Source organism: Eretmochelys imbricata, chromosome 1 (genome assembly GCF_965152235.1).
Source record: "Eretmochelys imbricata isolate rEreImb1 chromosome 1, rEreImb1.hap1, whole genome shotgun sequence".
NCBI classification, from domain to species: domain Eukaryota; kingdom Metazoa; phylum Chordata; order Testudines; family Cheloniidae; genus Eretmochelys; species Eretmochelys imbricata.
The window spans coordinates 21512035-21537578 of record NC_135572.1 but is presented as its reverse complement, the minus strand read 5'-3'; the positions used below and the strand labels follow the sequence as shown (position 1 = coordinate 21537578).

The window sequence follows — 25544 nt, the reverse complement described above, 5'->3', positions numbered from 1 at the left end:
ATGTTTTGTTTCACAGTGTGTGTATGAGATAAAATATTTTTATGTATTATGGAGGCGTTGGTAGTGACTCCCTTGTCGAGGTTGCATTGAGATTTGTATTAAAATCTTTCTGATTCATGCTTTAATAATTGAATTGTCTCCTGGCTTTAGCACAATTATTCTTCAGAAGATGACTGAATTTTAAAATATGCACTAACTTTGTGCGGAAACAACACTTTTAAAAAATGTTCTTTTGAAGTTTTATACTCTTTTTTTGCTTGCTTTCCAATATCTTGGACATAAGCCAAGTCAAGTATAGCCATAGAAAATAGTTTGCACTAGTCTACCCTCTATTCTGTTCTTCAGCCTCTGCTCACTCTCCCATTATTACCTTCTGTCCCTTGCTACTCCACAAAGTTTATACCCTCCCAACTCACTACCCTTGGCTCATCACTTGCTGCCCCCAACATCCCCTCCATAGTCACCTCTACCCCAAACGTTCCCCTGTCTTCCCATCCTATATCGTTTATTGCACCCCACTGCCTGACATGTTTTTTAAAAAAACCTAGGAAATTCCTATATGAAAAATTTTAAGTTTGAGGTAAGGCTGTAAAAGTGTTTCTTTTCAACACAATCCAATAAAAATGAAGGAATCACCAGTTAAGACTACGTGAACACCCCAAAAAAACCCTCAGTTCACTAGTTCACAACCTACATCTTGTCATGCCATCAGGCACTCTTGGACTCCAGGATAAATGATAAAACAGAACCATTGAGGAGTATTTTGTTTTATCACATGAAGATGACTTGTGATAAATTTTGATATAAAATTCTGCTGTAGTTATTGTGCATAGTATTATAGAATGCAGTTTAAAATTGCATTGTACCCTTCTTGGATAAATACTATTACTTTGAATTCATTTATATGAAATAATGGTACTAAAATAAACAATGCATAAGGATGTTGCACTCTGAAGTTTTTCTTCGAGAAAACAGCTAGTTGTGGAAAACTCTTTCAGAAATGTGTGTGTGTGTGTGAATGTTTTAAGAAGCTGCTGCTGCTATTTGTATTATCAGAGTGTCTAGGAGGCTTGGTCATGGACCACGACTCCACTGTGCTTGGTGTGGTACTTACAATTTGTGTTAACATGTTGTTTTTGTGATTGATGCAGTTAAAAGCTATTTCAGCATTTTGTCTGAGTATAACTGACCCATATTAGCCTGAGGATTAAGTAGGGTTACCATACGTCCGTATTTTCCCAGACGTGTCCAGCTTTTTGGTTTTTATATCGCTGTCTGGGAGGAATTTTTAGATATCTAAAAACATCTGGGATTTTGCCATTATTATTTTTCCCCAGAGAAGAGTTGATCATTCAAGAAAGAGAGAGAATGTCGATCATTCGAGAGAGTGCCCACTTTTTCTCCCAGCACTTGTTCTGCAAAACGGCTGTTTCACGCGGTTGGAAGGGAGGGGGGAGGAGGGGGAACGCGGCACACTCAGGGGGGGGGGGGCCGGGGAAGAGGTCCAGTGGGGCAGGGAGGAGGCAAAGTTGGGACTTTGGGGAAGGGGTTGGAATGGGGGGCGGGGAAGGGGTGGAGTTGAGCGGGCCTGGGGGGTGGGGGCACAAGCAAATACCACCCCCCTTGGAGTGTCCTCTTTTTTGAATGTTCAAATATGGTAACCCGAGATTAAGTCTACTAGCCAGGGTGAAAAATAGTTGTTCTGCCACGTCACCTGTACAGTAATTTAAAGGAATAGAATAGTTGTGTGACGTTTACTCTGGACAGCAACGTTGTCAATGGAGTGCTCTAATGAGGTAACAACACTAATCTCTCTTTTGGTTTTGTCCCCTTCTTCACCTGGCTTCATTTCCTTTCTTTCTCTCTCTGTATCAGAGATCACAATATATTTTCCTCCTCCCTTGCCATTTCTCTTTCTCCATCCCCATTCTTCCCTGTCCATCCCCAGAATCTCTAACAGTTCCTCACCCCCCAACAATGCATCTGCTCAGATAGGTAAAATGCACCAGACACCACACCCCCAGAGGACTAAATATACTAGCCAAAGACTTGTGTGGAGGAGGATGGTGTACTCTCCTGGGGCCACACCTAGGGAAGAAGTCAAGCCCACCCTCCCCTGTTGATAAGGGAAGGTTTGGGGATTCCTATCAGCTTCTGTCTTTGGACCCTCCATGGGGACTCAGTCTTCTGTAGCCTTTGACTAGCAAGTGTCCAAAGCCCCCCACCTCAACCTCCTCTGAGCCTAACCCCTTCTGTCCTTCCAGTATCCATTCTCTCAAGTCTCTGCTTCTCCCCTCTGTCTCCTGACCCCCCACCTCTCTTTGCTGCCTTCCTTACCGTCTGTGTTTAGATCCTTCCCCCAGTGAATCTTCCCAGTCTGCCTCTGTTGCTTTCCCAAGTGACAGCTGTGTGAAACTGACAGATTTTGAGTAGCAGCAGTGAAAACTGGCAAGGATCTGGTAAAAGTTCTGAACAGCAGTAGAGTCCCTGGAAATTTCCTGGCTGCAGACTCTGGCAGAGAGCTCTGCAATAATTTACACTTGGTTCCACAGATTTTAAGACCAGAAAGGGACCGTTGTGGGCAAACAGTATGATTTCTGCTATAACACTGTCCATAGAACTTTGATCCAATAAATTACAGGCCACATAATTTATGGATGAACTAGAGGTGGTCTTCTAGAAAAGACATCCGGTCTTGATTCAAAAGACTTGGACTGGTGGAGAATCCACTCTTCTAGTGGTTAATTACCCTTGCTAAAAAAAAAGGGGGGGAAATAGTTTTAGTTGGAATTTCTCTAGCTTCATGTTCTAGCCATTTTATATTTCAGAGTAGCAGCCGTGTTAGTCTGTATTCGCAAAAAGAAAAGGAGTACTTGTGGCACCTTAGAGACTAACAAATTTATTTGACAATAAATATATTGTTATGCATTTGTCTGCTATATCAGATTGTTCAACTATCAGAAATCTTCTCCCTTGCTTAGGGATTTATAGATCATGATCAAGTCTCCTCTTAAACTTCTCTTGGACAAGCTATAATGATTGAGCTCCTTAAACCTTTTTTGTTTGTTTCTTTTGTATTCTCATCTTTTGAAGATTATTGATTAATTTCTCAGTTACTATGTGATCTGAGGAGTCAGTAAAGCTCTCTGGGCCTTAGTTTCATTATATATACAATAGGGATAATATTACTACTTGATCTCACTGGTGTTGTGAAAATTAATTAATGTTTTCGAAGTGTGGAATGTGCTGTAAAATGCGTTTTAATACTTTATCTGTTTGTTGCAAGAATGCTAGGACTCAGGAGACGTATGCAAGTCATTTTGTAATCGCTTTGGCTGGTAGGACTCTTTTTTGTTTTGCTTTTAAATTTTCATAATGGGCTTGGAATTGAATTTATGCTGTAACTCCTGGTTTTCTGAACCCTGCAGTAATCTGGCAGGACTCTGCATTTGTATCTCTCCTTCCTCGCACCCTCTTTATAGTAGATATAAAAACACTGATGCTATAAGGCCTTATTTATAAGGAAGAAAAAAATCTTATGTAGAAAAAACAGAGCATAATAAAATGGGCATATAAGGTTTGACTTGAAGATTCAGGATATTTCATGCAAGTGCAAAAAGCCTTTTGTCCCAAGGAATCCCAAAATTTATTTGTGAACTGTATACAGAGAGTAAGTAGCACTGAAATGTAGTAAACGGGATGCCCAACAATAGATAAAATTTTGGCCAAGAAAACAAGGTTCAAAGCCTACTTGCTCCCTCCAAAATTCCCAAAGGATTTTGAATGTCCGTGTAGAGCAGGAAGGAGGACCTTGTGTATTTTTGTTGTGGGTGTTTTTTTGTTTGTTTTTTAAACGATCTCATGGTAAGCTGCATGTTACCTATTTTATCTCTGTTAGGATGAAGGGCCAAGTTTTGACATAGCCAAGGTTTGTAGCTATAGTCTCAGGAAGTCTAGGGATTCCAAATTTATCTGAGATCCTCCAAGTCAGTAATGGTTGCAGATGGGAAAGGGGGTCACGTATAAGGCCCTACCAAATTCGTGGCCATGAAAAATGCTTCACGGATCATGAAATCTGGTCTCCCCCTGTGACATCTGGTCTCTTGTGTGCTTTTACCCTATACTATGCAGATTTGACAGGGGAGACCAGCATTTCTCAACTTGGGGGTCCTGCCCAAAAATGCATTGCAGGGGAGGTCAAAGGTTATTTTAGGGGGGGTTGTGGTATTGCCACCCTTACTTCTGCGCTTCCTTCTGATCTTGGTGGCTGGAGAGCGGAGGCTGCTGACGGAGGTCCCAGCTCTGCAGGCAGCGGCGCAGAAGTAAGGGTGGCAATGCCATGCCAGGCCATCCGTCCTTCTGCGCTGCTGCTGCTGGCGGCGGCTCTGCCTTCAGAGCTGGGCTCCCGGCCAGCAGCCGCCGCTCTCCAGCTCCCCCGCTCTGAAGGCAGCGCCCCTGCCCGCAACAGCGCAGAAGTAAGGGTTGCAGTACTACAACCTCCCTACAATAAACTTGCAGTCCCCCCCCCCAGCTCCTTTTTGGGTCAGAACCCCTGCGTTTACAACACTCTTGTACGAAATTTCAGATTTAAATAGCTGAAATCATGAAATTTATGATTTTTAAAATCCCGTGACTGTGAAATTGACCAAGATGGGCCATGAATTTGGTAGGGCCCTACCCATGTACAAGGACTAGAATAGGATTCAGTGTGGCTTTACACTGGAAAAAGATTGTGCAGAAATTTTTTTTTTTTTCACGGAGCTTCATATTTATTACTAGGTGACTCGAGATCAAATGTGCTCACTTTGCAAGGGAAACAGTGGTTCTAAGAAGCAGGCCTGCTAACACCGCTTGGGCCCTGAGAGCCTAGCAGGGCGGGCTCTTTCCTTTTTTGTGCATCATCACAAGTAATAATAATCACCAGGCCCAGTTATGCTGTTAATTCTAGCTGTGGAACCCTATTGTCTTCAGCACCAAGTGTACCTGATTGGAACTTAGTAAAGAATTTTGTGTTCAATAAGGAATAGAATACAGCTGGCTTTCTCTAGTTAAGTGAGCTCTGCAGGACTAGCAGGAATGTATAGCAGTAAATGCTTACCCTTGGTTATTCAAGTCTACAGAGAGGATCCTAAATGCATGCACAGAGCAGATCTGCTAAGTAAGATGGTGCTGTTTTGTACATAGTTGCTTGTCACTGCACTTTAAGTGGAGGAGCTTGTGTTTCTCATTAAAGCACTGATTCTTTCCAGCCAATTGTGCGTGTGTGGTTGTGAAACTTCTGCTGGTCTCACACGTGCAATAAAGAGGGGGTGGGGACATTTGCCTGAAGGAGAAAATTAACCATCCAGAGGAGGAGGAGCATTGGCGACTACATCATATAATAAACATTATTCCTTAGGGCTTTGTTGTTCCATCAAGACAAAAGGCCTTGAATTTAAGCCCAGTAGTGGAGAGAAGGTTCGCAGAGGGGGGCAGGGCGGAGAATGAAAACAACTGAGTAAGTCCTTGTGGTGCAATCACTGACATAAATCTGTCTTTTGTGAATATCCTGAACTTCCCATGCATTCAGTCTGCAGCCAAGGAACAAAAGGCCAGGCAGTTTCATTGGAAATAATCAGCTCTCTAGACACCTGCAGATGAAGTTATATCCCAGTTACCTCAAACGTCTAATCTGAAGGTCTGTGCTGGGGAAGATGTACAGATATTTACCGTTCTTACACTATTTTCTATTGCCACTGCCATTCTAGTGCAAGTAGGGTTGCAGGGCAGAGTAAAGGAGCAATGGCAGCAGGGAAAGCTGCATGTCCCCACATCTGCCCCACCCCTCAACTTGAAAAGTCTTCCTGCAGCTGCAAGTAAAGGGAAAAGCAGCCAACAGTGGGAACGGCTCACGCGGACAGGGCTGCGGGCTCAGGCAGCAGCAGCAAAATGATGAACAAAGCCTCGTCTTGTCTCTGCTTTCATGGCTTTCCGTTCTATTGCAAAAGCATCATGTGGGCCTGGCTCCATGGCACCACCAATGGACCAGTCTCCCACTGTATGGGGAGTAGAGGAGGCCACCAGAGGATTGGGGAGCAAAGCAGATAAAAGTAGAAATTCACAAATAAGATAAAACCAGAAAGAACAACAGACAAAAGAGGGGGAGAGGAGAAAATAGCGCAGTGGTGGGCGGCCTGCGGGCCACACGCGGCTCATCAGGGTAATCCACAGGCGGGCTGCGAGACAGTTTGTTTACATTGACCGCCCTCCACTCCTAGTGGCTGCAGTTCACCGTACTCAGCCAATAGAAGCTGCGGGAAGCGGCGCAGGCCGCAGGGACATGCTGGGAGCTGTGGGTGGCCGTGCCTGCGGACGGTCAACGTAAACAAACGGTCTCATGCCCGCCAGCGGATTACCCTGATGGGCTGCGTGTGGCCCACGGGCCGCAGGTTTCCCACCACTGAAATAGAAGGTAGTAACTGTACCTGGAGGTAGGACACTGAGTAGCTTCCATTGCAGGGCATGTGAAGGGCTTCTGACTTTCGTTTTTAAGCGATAAATACTGATTTGGGGGTGTTTTAATAAGAGAGAGAAATCTGTGTCTATCCAACAAACATTGGAATTGATTACTTGTGTCTAAGAGCTTGTCTACACGGAGCAGTAATGTAAACTGCGGGAATGTGATTTCTAAAGTGCGCTAATATGTTGCACATTAACTGGTCCATGTAGACCCTGCTGTGCACACTAAAGGTTCCCTAGTGCTCTTTAACATAGCACTGTTTGAAACAGTACTATGTTAAAGCGCACTAGGGAACATTACAAAGAATTTACTCATTACAACAGTGCATATTGTATGTATTCTAAATTACTCATTACAGTATATACAAGGAGAGAGCCCTGAAAATCCCCAATTTCTGGAAATCTATATAAAACTCAAATTACTAAAAATAAACCCTGAAAAATTAAATTAATAACTCCCCCTCCCCCCAAAACCAGAAGCCCTAGACAGATGCCAGGAACATATGGGGAACACTGCATTAATACACTGACTTCATGTGGGTGTATTAGTGATTCATGCAATGTATTGGAATGTGAAATAACACTTATAGATCACCATCTCTCTTGGTGGTACCGTCTCATCAGCTCCTTTGGTCATCCAGTGATATAGCCCTAATGTAGCATAGGTCCGTCTGATTAATTCAGCACAGTCTTTCTTTGGCAGGCAAGAGGTTGCTCATGATTTCCATTTACCACTGCCTGAATGTCTGCTCACGCTGAATAGCCTGTATTCCCGGACTCTCAAATAGTCATTATTAAGTCAATCAGAGAGAATATGAACATTTTCATATGGAAGGTGCAGAGTTTTTTTTGTAAACTATCTGGTGGTTTCACCAGCCGTTATTAGGAAATGTTCCCCTCTAGTCCATGAAAAGAGGTATTTTGTTCTGTCTCTCTCTCTCTCCAGAACATACACATTTGAGAGAGAGGGATTTTCATTTACCATGACAACCAAAGAAACTGCAGAACCATGTGGTTGCTTTGTCCTTCATATGATTTATTCTTTTATTTTAAAAATTCATATTGCTGATTGAGTTAGGAAACCTCAGTGGTTTTTTCACCCCTCTCTCATGAATTATATCACTGTCTTATCTACATGGTATTTTGTAGGGAGCCGTAGAAAACTTGATAATGCTAATATTTTCATGATCCCTTTTAAGAAAGTGATCTTGGCTAATAACCATAGAACAACAACAACAAAGTATCGCACTGAAATAACAATCTTAGCACAGAGCCTAGCACAACGGAGTTCTGTCCCAATATAAATAATAGATGGTAATAACAATGAATCACATTAATATTGTTTAACAATCAGAGTCATAATGACTCCAGCATGGGAGGTAGTAGTCTTTTAGTTCATGGTTTCCCCCCACCTCATACAGCAGTGATACTCAGACTGAGGTTTGGGAGCTGCAAGTGGCTCTTCAATGTCTCCCCTGCAGCTCTTTGCAGCACATGATATTAAAACACCATGCCATTTAATTATTGACCAATCAGGATGCTTTTACTATATTAACCAATTGTAGAATACTTGCACAGTCATTTTGCTGTGAGAATATATAAATAGTAAATGGAACAATGAATTCACACTGCTGTGGCTCTTTTGGGTAATATTGATCTCTAATTTGGCTCCTGGACTACTGAGGTCTGAGTGTCACTGTTATAGACTCGTGTTTCTATAGAATCTTAGTGGCCAAGAGATAGAAAGATCTGTTGGGTCATAAAGCCTATTCCCATGCCAGGGCAGACTCTAGCAAAGACAGAAGATGTATCTGAGTATTAACAGATAGTACTCTTGGTAGGGCCTGCTCCCATTGAAATCCATGGTAGAGCTCCCATTGACTTCAGCGAGAGAAGGCTCAGGCCTTCAATCTTAGCTGAAAGGCAAGAAGAAGCATTAATACAGTCAGCCTGTGTATAGCACCAGTATTAATCCTGCCTCTTAAAAATTGCTGTAATCTTAAAACAAAAACAAAATCAAACACTTCTCGGTTATTAAGGCATAAAAATAAATGGCCACCGGTATGGTGCTGACATGCCAACTTCCACCTGTAAAGCTGTGTGTGAGCTCCCTCTCTAGCTCCGTAGCTGAACTGTAACGGTTCCCAGAGTTGTGCACCGCATGCTGACATCAGTGCTCGTGCTCAGGGAGAGGAATGAATTGGGTAATGTTTGCTGTTTGGTTTAAGTAAACAAGATGGAACCATTTAATTTTGGTAAGGCAGCTCTATAAATGCTTACAAATGTTTCCCAATCTGGTGTAGGCTACTCTAAAGAATGCAGAATTAGTAAAGGGAAAAGTCTATATAAATGAGGCTGTGATGTTCTATTTATGTAATGCTCTTCATCCAGGAAAATCCCTAATACCTCAATATGCATAATGGGTATTTGGACACCCAGTTCAGTCTCCTATCTAATGAGAATTGGGCTTCCAAATCCGATGGCTTAGAAAGCCTCAGCCCTAGTTCATAAGGCCAAATATTGGCACATTGTGAGGACCACATAACATGGGTGAATTTCAGTGCCATGAAAGCAGAGCTATTGTGCCCCTGTGTTCCTGCCAGCAACACCCATCAGTAGACTTATATGTATAAATTAATCCTACCAGGAGTGTAAATTAATCTCTGTGTATGGAAATGCATAATAGCTGAGCTAAGAGTATAAATGCACAAGATGTGACTTACTTAGATTGTACAGCCTCTGGGGTAGAGATTATTCTTACGTGTTGGGGGTGCGTGCGTGTGTGTGTGTGTGTGTGTGTGTGTGTGTGCACATACAGTGCCTGGTGCAGGGGGGCCTCGATCCCCGATTGGGGCCTGTGAGTGCTACTGCAGCACAAATCCTAAATAATAAAAATGATCGCTGCCCCATAGGCCCTACCCTGGAACATCTTTCCTCTACTCCTCTTATGAGAGTCTATAGAGTAAGATTTCTGCAGCGAGTTGGACCCAGAGTGGAAAGCTTCCACCCTGTGCTCCCTCTTTGCCCTCAAATTTTCTCATGTGCACAGAGGCAACCAGACTTTGACCCATAAGATACGCTGAAATGCAGCCATCTCTGAGCTGAAGCAGGACAGCTGTTTCACAGCACACAGCAGCACTACATGAGTAACAGCACAGTGGGTTAGGACAGAGTGAAGAAGGACCATAGCAAAGTGAAATTATAAGGGGGATTTAAAATAACACAAATATAATTACCTGAGCTGAAATTTGACTAGAACATGAGGAGGTTGGGTTAACTTCCTTTTGCTGTTGTGAAATGAGCCCTAGCATCTTTTATAACTAGCACCGTTAGATATCGCCTCCCACAGTAACTGTGATATGTAATAACTGTAACAGAAGTATTAAATATAAAATTCTGGGACACAGTAGTGTAGATCAGAAAATGCAAAGTCAGGTATGACTCTGGCTCAAATCCTGCTCTGGATTTACTCCCACTGAAGATAGTGAAGTCACTCTGGATTTACACTGGTATAACTGAGAGCAGAATCTTCTCTCAAGCTCCATAATTTACACTGTTTGTAAAATTAACATATATGGATACAATATGACTTATGGATCAAGACTCTGCTTCAGCGTTTAATTTCCTAGTTTTTCAGTTTGCATTGCACCCAGTCTATTGGGTATCATTCAGTTACTCTTTCTCATTTTAATTTGGTTTTTTTGGAAGACTATACAGCGTGTGCTTATTTGAGAGATACTGACAGTTGCAGTTCTCTGGCTAAATATGTGCTTAGATACAGCTTTGAAAAAAGTGGCTACTCAAATATTCACTGGCAACTCAATTTCTATAAGAAATGCTGGCTTATTGCCAGTAAAGGCTTTCCTTTCAAATAAGACCTTTGGATATAAAATATAGTCTCCTCTCTGCTAGTAGCAGATTTTAGAAGTAGAAGAAAATCTGCTTCTTGTTGAAGGAGAAATCAGTGGTGAGGAGTTTGGAGATTATCTTGGTGTGTAAATACGAGTTTTATCAGTCCTTGAACAGAAGTGGTCACAAACAGCACCCAGGTAATCCCCTCTTTCAAGGATTTCAGCCAAATACCAGTGCCTGGTTCCCGAGGAGTAACTAGTTAGAATAAGGCAGTGATCAAACTTGCTTGCACAGCTCTACCCCTTGAAAAAGCGCATCACAAAACGAACAATGCATACTTTTTTTCAAAGACTGAACAGTGCTAAAACACTCAGAAAAAGATCTTGGAAACTGTAACTGTGCCATATAGTGACTCCCCATAACTATAGGGGGGGGGGGGGGAGAGAGAAAAGAGAGGGGGGAAAAAGAAGACCTTTTTATGGTTATTGAAGGCTTCATAGTTCTTGCTGTGCTCCACAAAATAGCTAGTTGGAATGCCATGGTGACAGCACAGACAGAACTCAGGTCCTCCTGCTCTAAAAACACAGGCCCTTCCCACTTGAGTTAATGGAGAATGCTCATTGCAGTTAGCAGTAAAAGGCTGACAACACCCAAAAGTCCATATTGCAACCAGTAGAGGAGAATGGTGCACATGCACCAACCAGTTCTTTGAATGTATTATTTCTCGCTCGCTCTCTCTAAATTCCGAGAACTAATCTGACCATTTAGCGTGTTTGTCAAGAATAGTCGAAGAGAGGCCAATAGGCCGTTTTAATGCACAGCGTGAGGCTGCTCTCCTTTTCATCATTGACAACAGATTCCAGTACGCAGTGTGGTGTGCAAGTCCCAGCTGTAAATTCCTCTCATCTCTTGAAAAACATTGTGCTAGCAGACTTGACTAAGCATATTTTAACTAGTGTGATGTTAAACACAGTTTTACCCTTCGTGTAGGCAGGGACATTTAAACACAATGATTTGTGTTTAAAATCGTTAAGGTTAACCATGGCCTGCTAATGTTTTTAAATACAACTGTCCCTATTTACCCAAAGGGCAAAATTGTGTTTAACATCGCATTAGTTAAATGTGTTTAGTTAACACGTTTGCTAGCATGACACTTTTCCCCAGCATAGACATGGCCCAGATGCTGCAAAGGTGGGCAGGGGATGGATATGTTGCTCCATTTCCAGAGGAATGTAATGATTGGCACCCATCTCTTCATAATAACCCTTCTTTGCCATTATTGAGCAGCCTTGATATGTTATGTAAAAGGAATTCAGTGCTTGATGGATGCCCATGATGCAGCCTTGCATCTGCTCAACAGAATGTGAGTCTGAACACAACACTGTTCTTGGAACTTGAGTTCAAATCCCATCTGTTACAATGATGCTCTGTGACCTTGGCCAGTTCAGTTAATCTCCTTGCCTCTGATGATGATATGGGTTGGGGTGCTAGTACCTATTATTTGTTAGGTTTAATTTATTATTTGTATTTCACTAAGTGTGTTGGGTGGGGGGGCTAATGAAGGATCAGAGACCTGTTGTGCTAGATACTCGGTAAAAAGACAGTCCTTTCTCCAAAGGAGCTTGTAGACTAGGTTATAAGAAAACACAACAGGTGAATGATACAGACACACACAGGGCTGCAGAAAGGAGAGGATAAGTTAATAATAAAGTGAGCAAATTACCATTCAACCAAGTATCATTCAGTTACTCCATTTGCCTCTACTTCAGTTTCTAAATGCAGGAATTTGAATGCCTCCTTCCCTTACAGGGGGGTTATGAGGCTGAATTAGAACTTCAATAGCTTTTCTCATCTTGGAAGCACTTTACATTGTCAGTTGTATTCTTCTCCGAACCCAGAGTGATGTAGGAGAGCTCTCATCGCTGAGAGAGAAACCTAGCTATGAAAAATACCTAAATATAGAACAGAGGTTGAACAAAGCCCTGGCTGGGATGATTTAGTTGGGGATTGGTCCTGCTTTGAGCAGGAGGTTGGACTAGATGACCTCCTGAGGTCCCTTCCAACCCTGATATTCTATGATTCCTTTTTACAGGATGAATGAACTATGTGCTATAAATTGCCATCCCTCCTATCCCAATTGCAAGGAGATGGCCTATAATTATGGTTGGCTAATTTCCTATAGTTGCATTGAGGGAGGCTCTTGTGTTAAAACATAGCCTTGTATCTCTGTTTCCTCACACAAGAGAATAAGGCAGTGATTTCCCTACCATTACTGCCTCGACATGGCATGTTGTATGCACACCTGAATTATAGTATTTAACTAGTAATAGCATACATGAAGCTTGCTTTTTCTTTCTTGTACAAACTGTAAAAGCAGATACAAACAAAATATAGAAACAAGTTTGACCGATTTTTTTAAAAGTGAAGTACATCTTGAACTAGTCACTGTTGTTCTCTGTCCACTGTAGTAACCTAGGACCAGCCCACCTTGCAGATTAAATACTTTGCATCTCCATAGTGTCTGCCATTTAGGAATTTCAGAGAATTCTGCAAACATCCTTATCATTTACCAAGCTGTAAAACCATTGTTGTTCCCCCTTTCATGGATGGATTATCAAAGTTCAGAGCAGTTTCCCAAGGTTATGAAGTGAGTCAGTGGCAGGACTTGTGTCCTTATTTCCCGTTCCTGTTGTTCCCACCAGATGTTCCTTCTGTACATGCAAATGCAAGAACCTGTGATTCTCTGTGTTCCTTGTGTCAGAATGCGCTCGCATTGACACCTGTGCTAGTGAACGCTGTGCTGATCCAGAGAGAGAATTTCCCAGAGGGCTTGTCTTGGGAAGGAGTCATTGCTGCACTTCAGGCTATGTTATAAAATGTATGTGAGTGCTGCTAATTAAGGGGTCCAGTTCTGCTCTCACTGAAGCCAATCACATAATCAGACTGAACATTTCAAAATAAAATGGCTTTTTTATTGTACAGTGCACCTATGGTTCTTACAGCTGTAGCATCTTGGCTTTTGCAGTTTCGACTTTGATTTTTGTTTCTGGAAGAAAACTTAACACACGTGCATGTAATCCTCTAATAGGGCAACCTAGGAACTCTATTAAAGCCAATGTCTATTTCTCTTTGGAGAACTAAAGATGCAGGAAATCAGGCCGCATTTGGTGTCAGTGAATAAGAGGTATTCTGGCTACTCTTCAGGAGGTGCAGCTGTCTAGACACTCTTGTTATTAGCAAGATCAAAAAAGGAGATAAGATGTCGTCTGGAAGAATCAGTTACAACGGCCAGAAGGGTGTTTTAAGGCAGGGATGCCTCCTTTTACCTTGCCTGTTCACTCTCCTCCTTACCAGGGGCCACAGGTTTGTAGGAATTTTGGAGGTGCCCAGAAACTCCCCCCCCCCCCCAAACTCCACACACACACCAGCCTAAGGCTCTGGGAGGGAGTTTGGGTGGGGGAGAGGGTCTGGGGTTCAGGTGATTGGGGTGCATGAGGGGGTGGGGATGCATGCTCTGGGAGGGAGTTTGGGTGCAGAGGGTGTGAGGGGTCGGGCTCTGGGAGGGAGTTTGGTGGGGATGGGGTCTGGGGTGCAGGCTCTGGAAGGGAATTTGGGTGCAGAAGGGGTGAGAGGTCAGGCTCTGGGAGAGAGTTTGGGTGGGGGGGGGTCTGGAGTGCAGGCTCTGGGAACAAGTTTGGGTGCTGGGTGCAGGCTCTGGGCAGGGGGTGGGGGTGCAGGAGGGAGTGGGGGTGCAGGCTCTGGGAGGGAGTTTGGGGAGAAAAGTAGGTGCAGGAGAGGGGTGGCAGTGCAAGAGGGAGTTAGGGGCGGAGGGGGTGCAGGGTGCAGGAGGGGGTGAGGGGTGCAGCCTTTGGGAGGGAGTTCGGGTGCCAAAGGGTGCGTGTGGGTGCAGGCTCTGGAAATGGATGCGTGGGTTCGATGCTTACCTGGGGCACCCCCTCTGGCAGCGGCTCCTAGGCGGGACAGGCCGGGAGATCTCCTCACGTTGCTGTCTCCAGGTACCACCCCAGTAGCTTCCCATTGGCCACAGGGGCGTTTGGGGCGGGGGCAGCGCGCAGCGGCACAACCCCCTCACACGGGCTGCAAGGACCTGCCAGCAGGCAAGTGGAACGAGCGCGCAGGAAGCCGCTCAGCCCTGCTGCACTGCTGGGTGGTGGCGGGAGCCCCAGGGCTGTTTTAAATCGCCCGGGAGCGGCAGGTGGGGCCAGGGGGAGTGTGGGGGGGGGAAGGGGAAACTTTGCTGGAGCCGGGCCCCTGGGACAGGAATATTCCTGGTGCCCGGGCACCACGGGCCCATAGAACTCGCCGCCCATGCTCCTTGCTGTTATTGCTAAAACTAGCCAGTAATGTTTGTCAGGCAGGCTCCAACCTGCAGTCTGTGAAAAGTAACTTCTTTGGTTTAGCAGGCCTGAGAGCAAACTGATGAGCCTCAGCCAGGCCCTGTTTTGATTTTTTTGTTTTGTTTTTCTGCCACTGCTCCTGTTGCTCATTTTGAACAAATAGCGTCTCACCTTAATATAGCAGCTGTGAATTTTAACCTCTCGGCCCATATAAAAAGGGCAGATTGATTGCTGGTCTCCACCTGGCCATCCATTTGCTGATGCTGAATTTTTAGTCTATGACTAAAAGATCACAGTGGTGCCGCATTTTAACTGCTGTCAGAGAGTTGCAGCGGTGATGGTGAAATCTTCCCCCTGAATTACCAAAGGTCAGTGAAGTTAACTGCAAAGACCATGGCCGTCCTACTGCTCCAAGGCTGGTGTTTGTGTAACTCACTGTTCAGTGTCTGTGTCTGTCCCACTATGTGCCCAATCCACAGATACCTGCTACAGCGTGTAGTCCTTCAGCTCCAGTTGTAGAGGGTGACGCTGTTTGTTCTGGAAGTCCCTGGCTCAATGCCTGTTGTCATGACCAAGATGGTGGTCATGCTATCCATCTGACTTCAGGAATCTGATGTTCTGTCTCTGGAAGACCGATACCTTCCGCATGCATTGCCTTGTGGGCCAAATTTCTCAAGGGCATACACTCCATTGACATAAGCTCCTTCTTCTGTGGGGTGAATTTGGCCTTATGCCAATGTTTGTGGTTAGTGCTTGCTATTAAGTTCTGTTGCTGATCTTTGGAAAACCCCGTTGTACTTAGCTGGGTGCATTATCTAATTGAGACCTCCCAAAGAGAGTCTGCCATGGTCAGCTATGATGGTCCTCATCGACGCAGGAACAAACCACCTTCACTTGGAAGAGAGTCTGGAGTGGTTTTTTTGTTTTGTTTGTTTTTGTTTTTTAAAGATGTGAATGCTGCCTCAAACAGCCAGCAAGACCCCAGCACCTACTGGAGTTGAAAGGAGGATTGTAGTCAGAAAAGGAACGTCCATCTTGGAAGAGACCAGATGCGAGAATCTCAGGCAGAAGGAGATTTTTGTTCATGTTTGGGCATGCCCGTATCCTTTTCCATCCCCTTTGTGCCATGCCTAGTAGAACTATAGCACAAAGGGGTGTCTCAGTCCAGTGTATCTTGGAGGCAGTGGACTTTGAGTAGCTCCTGTGACATACTTCCCAAATACCAATAGGGGAATGGAATTGAGAGACTGAGGAGATAACAGTAGTAAGCAATGGCCGTTTCTCTGGCTCATTTACATGGGGCAGCATGATAGCCCGTATTCAGAAATCTACAGCTTTTTAACGGAAGTTTTACTATTTGTTGAAGAGCTGCCCACATGAAATTCTGCTGGCTTTCCACACAAGAGACATTCCAGTTAGCTTATGCTCAAATAAATTGGTTAGTCTCTAAGGTGCCACAAGTACTTCTTTTCTTTTTGCGAATACAGACTGACACGGCTGCTACTCTGAAACCATTCCAGTTAGTGTTTTTGGCTGTAGTTTTTGAAACTCTCAATTTTTTTCCTTTGGGGAGGAGGGAACAGCTTTTGAGTAGATTAAAAGCCATTTTTGGCTGGCGTTTGGCAACACAGTTTTTCCACAATTTTAAGGTCTGTCCTTCTGACATATGGGTTGGTTTTTTAACCCTTTGCTATTGCTGTACAGCATACAGCCTTGTGACTGTATTTTTGATTGTGTACTGTACATGAGTTGGGTATTCTGAAAAGTCTCACTAAAATTCCCACATTTGTGACCATCTACCCAGGGGCATCATATCCGGAGTAGGGACAGAACCCTGGATCCAAAAGCATGAGCCTGTTCTCCCTGAGCTAAAAGCCAGCTCTGATAACTCAAAGGCCTTACTGACTTATGACCCTGTATATGGTCTAGCCACTAGAGGGGGACAGAGTCACACTGTGTAGGGTTACATAAATAACAGTTATTGCTGGTTCAAGACTTCTGGAAGTGCCGGCTCCTGACCACTTTGCATTCTGCCACACTGAACAATAGTAATTTACTTGTATTACTAGTAGCTGAAAGCTCATGTTGTCAGACAGTTGTAGCAGTTGGACCAAGTAACCCACCATCTGTGCAGTCTCCCTCATCTAACCAGTGAAATCGTTGCATGCGAATTAGCTGTTGCCTAAGGGTGGTGATTGGTCGAGTTACCTCTGATATCACAATGGGACTCTTGGCATGGCATAAATACATGCTATACTCTAGCTGAAAGCCAGTAATGTTGCACAGGTGTAATTTGTAAAGTCAAAATGGCTGAGAATGTAAAAATTGGATGGTAACAGACAGTAAATCCCAGTGATGGTTGAACCTGGTGATATTCTAAACAAAAAGAGCTCTGAACTGTGCTGGTAACTGTTTTGATCGCTTCACACTGACTCAACAGATATTTTAGGCTTCAGAGTGACACACAGAAGGTGACAGTCCTGGAATTTTATTATATAGATGCTAGAACCTAGAGGCTTCTGTCATGGATCAGGGGCCCATTGCACACGGCACTGAGCATAACAGGAATAGTAATAATAGTGCTTTCCCTCAGTAGATCTCAAAATGCTTTACGTGGGAGGTTAGTATCACCGCCATCTGTAAAATGGGGTTAACTGAGGCATAGAGAGAGGAAGTGACTTACCCATGGTCACTCAGCAGGTCAGTGGCAGAGCTAGGAATGGAAGCTAGGTCTCCCGAGTCCTTCTCCAGTACTCTGTCCCCTACAGACCCCACACTGTCTCCCATAAATATAAATAAATGCATTTTATTTTATATATCCGATGAAGTGAGCTGTAGCTCACGAACGCTTATGCTCAAATAAATTGGTTAGTCTCTAAGGTGCCACAAGTACTCCTTTTCTTTTTGCGAATACAGACTAACACGGCTGTTACTCTGAAACCTATATACAAGTGCTATCAAATACATAAGTTAAAGAAACTGGTGCAGGGAAACAAGAAAATGTTTGTTCTAATCTTTCTTATAATGATATTAGGTTTCATTTGTTATAATAATGGAGAAAAATTTTCAGGTAGAAGTTAGATTCTTCCCCTCCATCCCTCACTGTATTGCTTTTATAATTTTTTTTTTTTGTATATATATATAGGGTTTTGAAAAAGTTGGCAGTTCTCCTTAAAAAGATTTAATAAGTTGTAAAGCAAAACATCTGTGCTCCAGAGCGGAGATTTGAGACACCAAGTTGCTGCCTGGAACTAGTGTTGATTGAATTACATCTTCCTCAATGTAGTGGGGGTTCTAATGGAACTGCCAACACAGCATTTGACTGCTATAATAGAAGAAAAAGGGTGTGTGTATCAAGAGGAGGGTGTGCATTGACATGCAGAGAAATGGGTGCTGATATGGCAAACGCTTCGGCACGCACTTAACTTTGTTCAAATGCATAGTCTGTTGAAGCTGGGCTCCATGTAGGAGTGATTGCTGTTGTTTTTTGATACAGATACTTAAACATTCTGTGACTAGATTGTAATTGTGTTCCAACTAGAAGGTCAAATTTTGTCCTCCCAATTAGTGAGGTTTTCTGTAGTCAATACATATAGTCTACAGTGTATTATTATAAACCCTTGAAGTCCCTTCTGATCCTATGGTTCTATGATTCTAATATTGGACAGATATAATGTAAATGTGCATCTATAACCTTTTAATTTATATTGTCTATTTGTTTAGCTGTGCTGTATTGTTCAGCCCTTTGTCAGTGGTGGGGGATGTTTAATAAAATTACTTACCCATGACACTTCTGTCAATAGGACCTCTTAATACTATTTAACGGACTCTGAAGAGTGATATTTATCTTTTTCCTGCCCTTCCTGGCAGTGCCTCCCTCCTCTTGTAGGCTGTGCACCATCACCACCCTCTTTCAGATCTCCCTTCATAATTCGCTATCTCTGTGCTACAGCTGTGCCATCTACTCTACTCCAGCACCTAATCATCTAAAAGCCAATGTTACAAAAAGGTACTAAATAAAATAAAACAGGTAGTATGATTGGCTGGGCCCACAAGGAACAGCCCTCCTCAAAGCTGTGACAAAGCAGCCTTTGGCAGGACACTACTGAGAGTATCAATTCAGGACAAATTGCTTAGCGCAGGGCAGTCTTTCACTACTAGGACACACCAAACCAGCCAAACAGAGAGGACTGCGGTTTTACCTCACTGGCTAACCAGAAGTCATACAAGCAATTCCCTCAGACACTCCAGTTTCCCAGTATCACCACCAGCACCACTCCTTATGGGGATGAATGGTTATGAAAACCAATACCCCAGTAAAAGAAAAAAGGTTCTCCTGATCCCAAAGGACTAAGCCCCAGATCCAGGTCAATATACAAGTCAGATCTTACCCACAAATTACGCTGTTGCCAATCCTTTAGAATCTAAAATCTAAAGGTTTATTAATAAAAAGAGAAATATAGACAAGAGTGAAAATTGGTTAAATGGAATCAAATACATACAAGAATTGCAAAGTTCTTAGTTCAGGCTTGTTTGAGGCTTGATGGGATTACTGCTGATTTAAACCAATCAAGTCTCTAGAGTATAAACATCCCATCTTGGATGGGTTGTTCAGTCCTTTGTTCAGAGCTTCAGTTTCAAGCACAGTTCCTCCAGAGGTCAGAAGCAGGATTGAAGACAAAATGGGGACCTCCCCCAGGGGCATTTATATAGTTTCTCCCATGTGGAAGATCACCATTGTTCTTACTGTGGAAAATCACAGGAGCAAGATGGCATTTGGAGTCACATGGGCAAGTCACCTGTCCATACGTGACTGACTTTGCAGGTAGAGCAGCCATTGCTCACATGCTGCCTTGAACATTCCCAGGAAGGCTCCTCAGATGTGGATTGGAGTCTCCCACAAATCTCAGTTAAGTGATTCTTGATTGGGCACTTAATCTGAAAAATCCTTTCTCAAGAAGCTGACCAAATACTTCATTAATGCTACTTAAAATCAAACACATTGAGATACAAGTACATAGCCAATATTTATAACTTCAAATACAAAAATGATACATGCATACAGACAGCATAATCTTAAGCAGCGAATTACAACCTTTTTATAGACACCTCACTTGACCTCCATTGTACAAGATTTGGTGCAACTATAGGACCTTGGTTGCAACAATGATCTGTACAGTCACAGTTCAGGTCAGTAACATCACAAAAGCTCAGTATTCCCTTCCTTTTGTTTTCCAGTGCATTTGCGCACTCTCTCCTGCAATCCCTTTACCCATCCTGGAGATGGATCTGTAGTTCTTGTTATTATGTTGTCTAAGGCACCCCAATCCAGCAGAGTGATCCATGCATGTTGATTCTTAAGCCTAGGTTGAGTCCTATGGATTTTAATTATTCTCTATGTTGGCAGATCCCTCTGCAGGATCAGGGCTTAGTTTTTGGGACCCAAATCTTTAGCAGTTGAAATATTATACATTTTTTGATTGAGGCCCATGGGCATTTTGCTATTGAAGTTCTTTAGGACAGAGACCTATTTTATTGTCTTGTCTTAAAGCTCTGAGAACATTGTTATTGAGGACATGTTCATTGTTATTGAGGACACTTTTTGTCTTGATTCCTGGGGAAAATCTTATTGCCTGATCTCCAGAGTGTGTAAAGGGTAGCTTAGGGTAACTCCTCTTCTGGCTGATCTGAGAAATGCCTGGCCTTTGAACCTTGGTATTCTCTTGAGGTTTCCTTGGGAAGAGTAGTGGGTGCAAATCATTGCCAGTGTACGTGCTTACACCAGGTCTGAATTTGGCCTCAAATATAAACCCTGCCCCAAGCAGAGTTGCTGTACCTCAGAGAGGGAGAAGAGCCAGAGGCTCCATGACGTCTATTTGGGACCCTACCCTTGCCTATCTGTTTTGCATGGGAGGTGCTCAGGTACTACAAAGATCAAAAATTGGTGTTACCATAAAACTCTAGGATAGGAAGATAATGTGAAAAGCCCATGGGGCAAATACGTGAGTGTGAGGGCATGTCATGTTTGCAATGTCACTCCTTTTAAAACGAGAACTCAATTGCCCAAAGCAATTAACATTTCCCAGCTGGCTTTTGAATCGTTACCCTGAACTTACGGTGCTTGTTCTGTTACCCTGAGTGACTGCACATTGTATGTTCAGTCGTCAGGATGTCAAAGATGAGGAGGAATCTTCTGTCTGCACTGCTCTTCCATGTATCTGTTTGGATGCGAAGAGCAGATAAAAGAAACTATCCAGGTTGTAGGAAGCACAATGGAAAACTACTAGAGTGGGAAACCAGGCTCAGCTTGGGAGAGCTAGTATGTGAAGTGAGTCAGATTCAGGGAGAATAAAACTCACTTGGTAAGAAACTAAATAAAACTGGAAATTAAATCCCTGAGGAATAAATCCCAGGGCACTTACATACTGCAGATAAATTCTTTGCCCATAGCACATGCCGAACAAAATACTAACCCAGAAAAATATCTTAATCATCCACAAACTCTGCTGTGCCTCATGCAGACTATGCGGGGGGGGGGCAGAGGAGATTCTGCTGACTTTACTCCCATGAATAAGTCCCACTGAGGTTCCTGGCAACAGTACCAAGCACAGAACTTCCCACAGGAGGTGGGCAGTAGGTCCCTGTCAGAAGGGAGTAGTCTGGGGGGCAAGCACACCATGCTATCCCACTAATATGTTTCGGAGACGATAGAGCTGCCTGTGGCCCCATTGTGCTGGGGTACCCCCTTTAAGATATTTCTTTGGGAAGTGGAGGATCTGGTTTGGAGAGGGTGCATGGAGGGTGTTGGAAAGAGATGCATGCACTGGTACTTAAAGGGAGGAGGCCCATAGATTTCCCCCGCCCTCTTTCCCCCCCAAGCATTCCCCTACACCCAACCAGCAGCCTGACCCCCTTGGTGCATGGGGTCCTAGTGCCACTCATGTCTGGCTAGATTCAAAAGTGGTTGGATCATGGTCCAAGTGGTACCTCTGCTCCCAGCTTCATGGCTCTGGCTATCTGTAGATAACCCAAGGGTCCAAATGTGCTTCTCTGGGAAGAAATAAAGTCTCTCTCTCTCTCTCTGATTTGTGGGGTTTTTTTCTTCCCTTTGTGCCTCTTCTGGATTTCACTATGGGTGAGTGTGATCCAACTCCTACTTATTAATTTTAAGTAATAATGCTTAGCAGATCACAAGTGAATAATGAGGAGTTACGTTACTCTGAATCAGTATTTGTTTAGTTACTAAGTGCCGTGTCAAAGTTCCTTTGAGATCCACTATTCCCTGGCCAGTGAGAACAACAATTATAGTGGTTAAAATACACTTGCTCGGTTAAGAGAGAAAGAGGAAAGAAAAATTTATTAATATGCGACTGAGTCATCCGAAAAAGTCCCTTGGCTAAAAGTTGCAGAAGCAAGAAAACTTTATAAGAGTAATGTAACTTTTTGATTAGTCCAGTGCTGACAGTTTTAGGATCTGTGCACTGTGTTTATATATAATGTGCATAATCGAAGGCCCCAGTCCTGCCAGGAAGAAAAGGAGTACTTGTGGCACTTTAGAGACTAACCAATTTATTTGAGCATGAGCTTTCGTGAGCTACAGCTCACTTCATTGGATGCATACCGTGGAAACTGCAGCAGACTTTATATACACACAGAGAATATGAAACAATACCTCCTCCCACCCCACTGTCCTGCTGGTAATAGCTTATCTAAAGTGATCATCAAGTTGGGCCATTTCCAGCACAAATCCAGGTTTTCTCACCCTCCACCCCCCCCCACCACAAATTCACTCTCCTGCTGGTGATAGCCCATCCAAAGTGACAACTCTCTACACAATGTGCATGATAATCAAGTTGGGCCATTTCCTGCACAAATCCAGGTTCTCTCACCCCCCTCCCAAAAACCACACACACACACTCACTATCCTGCTGGTAATAGCTCATCCAAAGTGACCACTCTCCCTACAATGTGCATGATAATCAAGGTGGGCCATTTCCAGCACAAATCCAGGTTTTCTCACCACCCCCCAACCCCCATACACACACAAACTCACTCTCCTGCTGGTAATAGCTCATCCAAACTGACCACTCTCCAAGTTTAAATCCAAGTTAAACCAGAACATCTGGGGGGCGGGCGGGCGGGGGGGGGTAGGAAAAAACAAGGGGAAATAGCTCTGTGCAGGTGAAACCCCACACCATGGGGACCCCACTGACTTCAGGGAGATTTGGTGCAGAGGTCTGCATTCAGAGCTCATTGAAGGTTGTGGGGGTTGGAATTACTTAAGGCCGTGCCTAGGCACAAAAGCTGTTGTACTACATTAACGAGTTCAGTATCGTTAAATGGCACAACTTCCCTAGTGTGGCTGCAGCTATTCTGCTATAAAGGTGCTTCGACTGGTATTGCTTACACCTGTAAGGGAACAGGATTAAGCTATACCAGTATTTTACCTCAGTACAACTGTGTCCACACTAGGGGTTGTACGAGTATAACTATTCTGGTAAATCATACTCGTAACCAACATAGTTATACGGTACAAAACTATGTATAGACCAGGCCTAAGTGAGTTAGGAGTACAAATCCCATTGACTTGTTTTCTTAATAAAACTTGTGCTCCTAACTCATTGAGGCACTTTAGAAAATTCCACCTAGGGCCTAAAAGTTAGTCAAGTTGAATTCAGGACACACTGGGAAACCTAGAGGTGCCCTTCTGATTTTTATAAGTGGGAAATGAATGAAAAGAGAAATGGTTTGATAAACTGAGAGAAGGCCAAGATTTTTAACTCCTCACGGTTTGCTCAATCCATTTTATTTTTTCTGTATTTCTTGCTTGTTCCATCCTTGCTTATTCACACCCTTTATGTTTAGTTTTAGTTCTGGTATTTAATTTCTTTGTTTTGTTTGTTTATGGCTTTGGCAACTGGCTTGTCGTCTTGTTTCAGTTTTGGGTCATTATCTCATACGATTAGTCCTGGAGTCTAACAAAGAGGATCAGACATAACTCTAGGGTATGTCTGAGCTGTTGAGCATTCATAAATGTAAACACGAGAAAGCTACAAACAAGTTTAAGTTTCCTGAGAAGATAAGTTCGAATATTGGATGGCTTCGGGGAACTAGCAATGGGCGTCAGATGGGACTGGGTGAAAGTATATCCCAGGTTTTGAAGGACCACAGGGATCTCTGGTCCAGAACCAGTGCTAAGGAAGTTTTTACTGGTCCGAAAAGAACTTGCATTGGTTGACCAAAGTTTTCTAGCTTTGGCAAGTCATGAAGCATGAAACATTTTAACAGTGGTGTCACTCATTTAATTTTAAGAGGGATGTCAGTTTTTCTTGGTTTTGTTGCTGTTTGTGACGGGGTCTGCTTACCCTGCACTAGGCCAGACAGGGTTAAGCCCATACTATTGACAGCGGAAGTCCCGCTTCCCAGGCAGGACTGGGCCTGCTCCAAATGCTCTAGCAGTATAAAGGGAGGGAGCCCAGCTCATTCTGGGCTGGAGGCTGCAAGGGAAGGACCTGTCTGAGAAGCTCCTGCAGAGGACCAGCCACAGCCCCTGACTGTGCCGGGAACCAGAGCCTCCCTGGGCCTGCCTGTGACCCCTGTGACCAGAGGAGCCACAGGAGGCGACCGGCACAACAGACCATGGAGAATCCGAAGCCTCGTTGTGGGAGACATCAACGCGGATACTGATAGGAAGTGACCCAGGGAGTGTGACGGAATGGTACCTCCCACTTGGGAAACCTCAGTGTGTTTTGTTGGGATACCCCGCACCACTAATGAGTGGCAAATTGCTCTGCCATTGTTAGGGCCCTGAGTCGGGGCCTGATGAAGTCGGGTGGGCCTGGGCCCCCCTACCGGGGCCACCAGACCCCTTGGTGGGTGTGCCCCCCCCATTGAACTCTGGCCGCTAGGCCACGCTGCCCTGCACCCCATACTGCATTTGTTTTTTGACTCAGCCCCTCCTCTGGGTCCACCCATCCAGGCCATATACAAGCGTTGCTATTTCTACCTGCATAATGTTTCTAATAATCAAGCTCTTCCACCTGTCCAGATTCCCAAGATTCTTGTTCAGACCTTCATCTCATGCCTTGATTGCTGCAATGTCCTCTTCTGCTGCCTTGATGCCGACCATGTTGTCCACTGAAAAAGTAGGGGCAAGAATCCTCTTCCTGTCTCATTACTCTGGCCACATCACCCTCCTGTTTGCATCCCTCCACTGGTTCCTCCTCCTACCCCACCAGATACCATTTAAGGATGCTTATAAGGCCTCTCCCTGTTTGGCCAATGCAGTCTCTGCTCTACTAGCTTATTAGGCTGTCAGCGTTGCCTTCCCCTTGCCAGTGAGGGCCGGCTTGATTGTTGGCTTCTTTGCTGATTCCCACTGTCCCCTGTGCCTGGGGAAACTCCCTGACAAACATAAGAAGCCGTCCGTCCTATCCTGTTTTTAAAACCCTCTTTTAAAATGTTTCCCCAGCCATAGTGCCACCAAGTTGCTACCTTCTGGAATTACTTAGGCAGGTTGTGAGCTAAGATTTTGGTTTTATGCCAAACCATGTTCATTTTATTGTGAGGTCATTTTCCTATTTACTAATTCCCCCCCCCCCCGCCGCCGCCGCCACATTCTCCCAGTTTTTTTCCATTTCATCCACTTGTTACATCCTGCCAGACGCAGATAATGCACTCCATGGGGCAGGGACACCTCCTGTGCCTTTGGTCTGCACAGCGCCTAGCACAATGGGTCCCCGTTATCAGAATATGAACATTAACATGTTCTCTTTAGAAAGAGAAAATTAGTGGCTTAGTCCAAACCAGATGCATTGGGAGCAAAATGTTTAATGA

The 25544-nt window shown here is 44.0% G+C and overlaps 1 protein-coding gene across 3 annotated transcripts in view; it reads left to right on the top strand.

Annotated features, from left to right (window-relative positions):
* RAB30 (RAB30, member RAS oncogene family) overlaps positions 1 to 25544 on the top strand; it is a 64232-nt gene that overhangs the window by 20351 nt on the left and 18337 nt on the right. The window contains exon 1 of one of the 3 annotated variants that reach the window (XM_077807639.1): positions 24350 to 24426. The exons of 1 other annotated variant lie outside the window; for it this stretch is intronic. The gene's annotated coding sequence lies outside the window, so the exon portion shown is untranslated. Of the gene's footprint in view, positions 1 to 24349; positions 24427 to 24512; positions 24854 to 25544 lie in introns of those variants that run through there. One more of the 3 variants, XM_077807624.1, reaches the window with a different exon arrangement.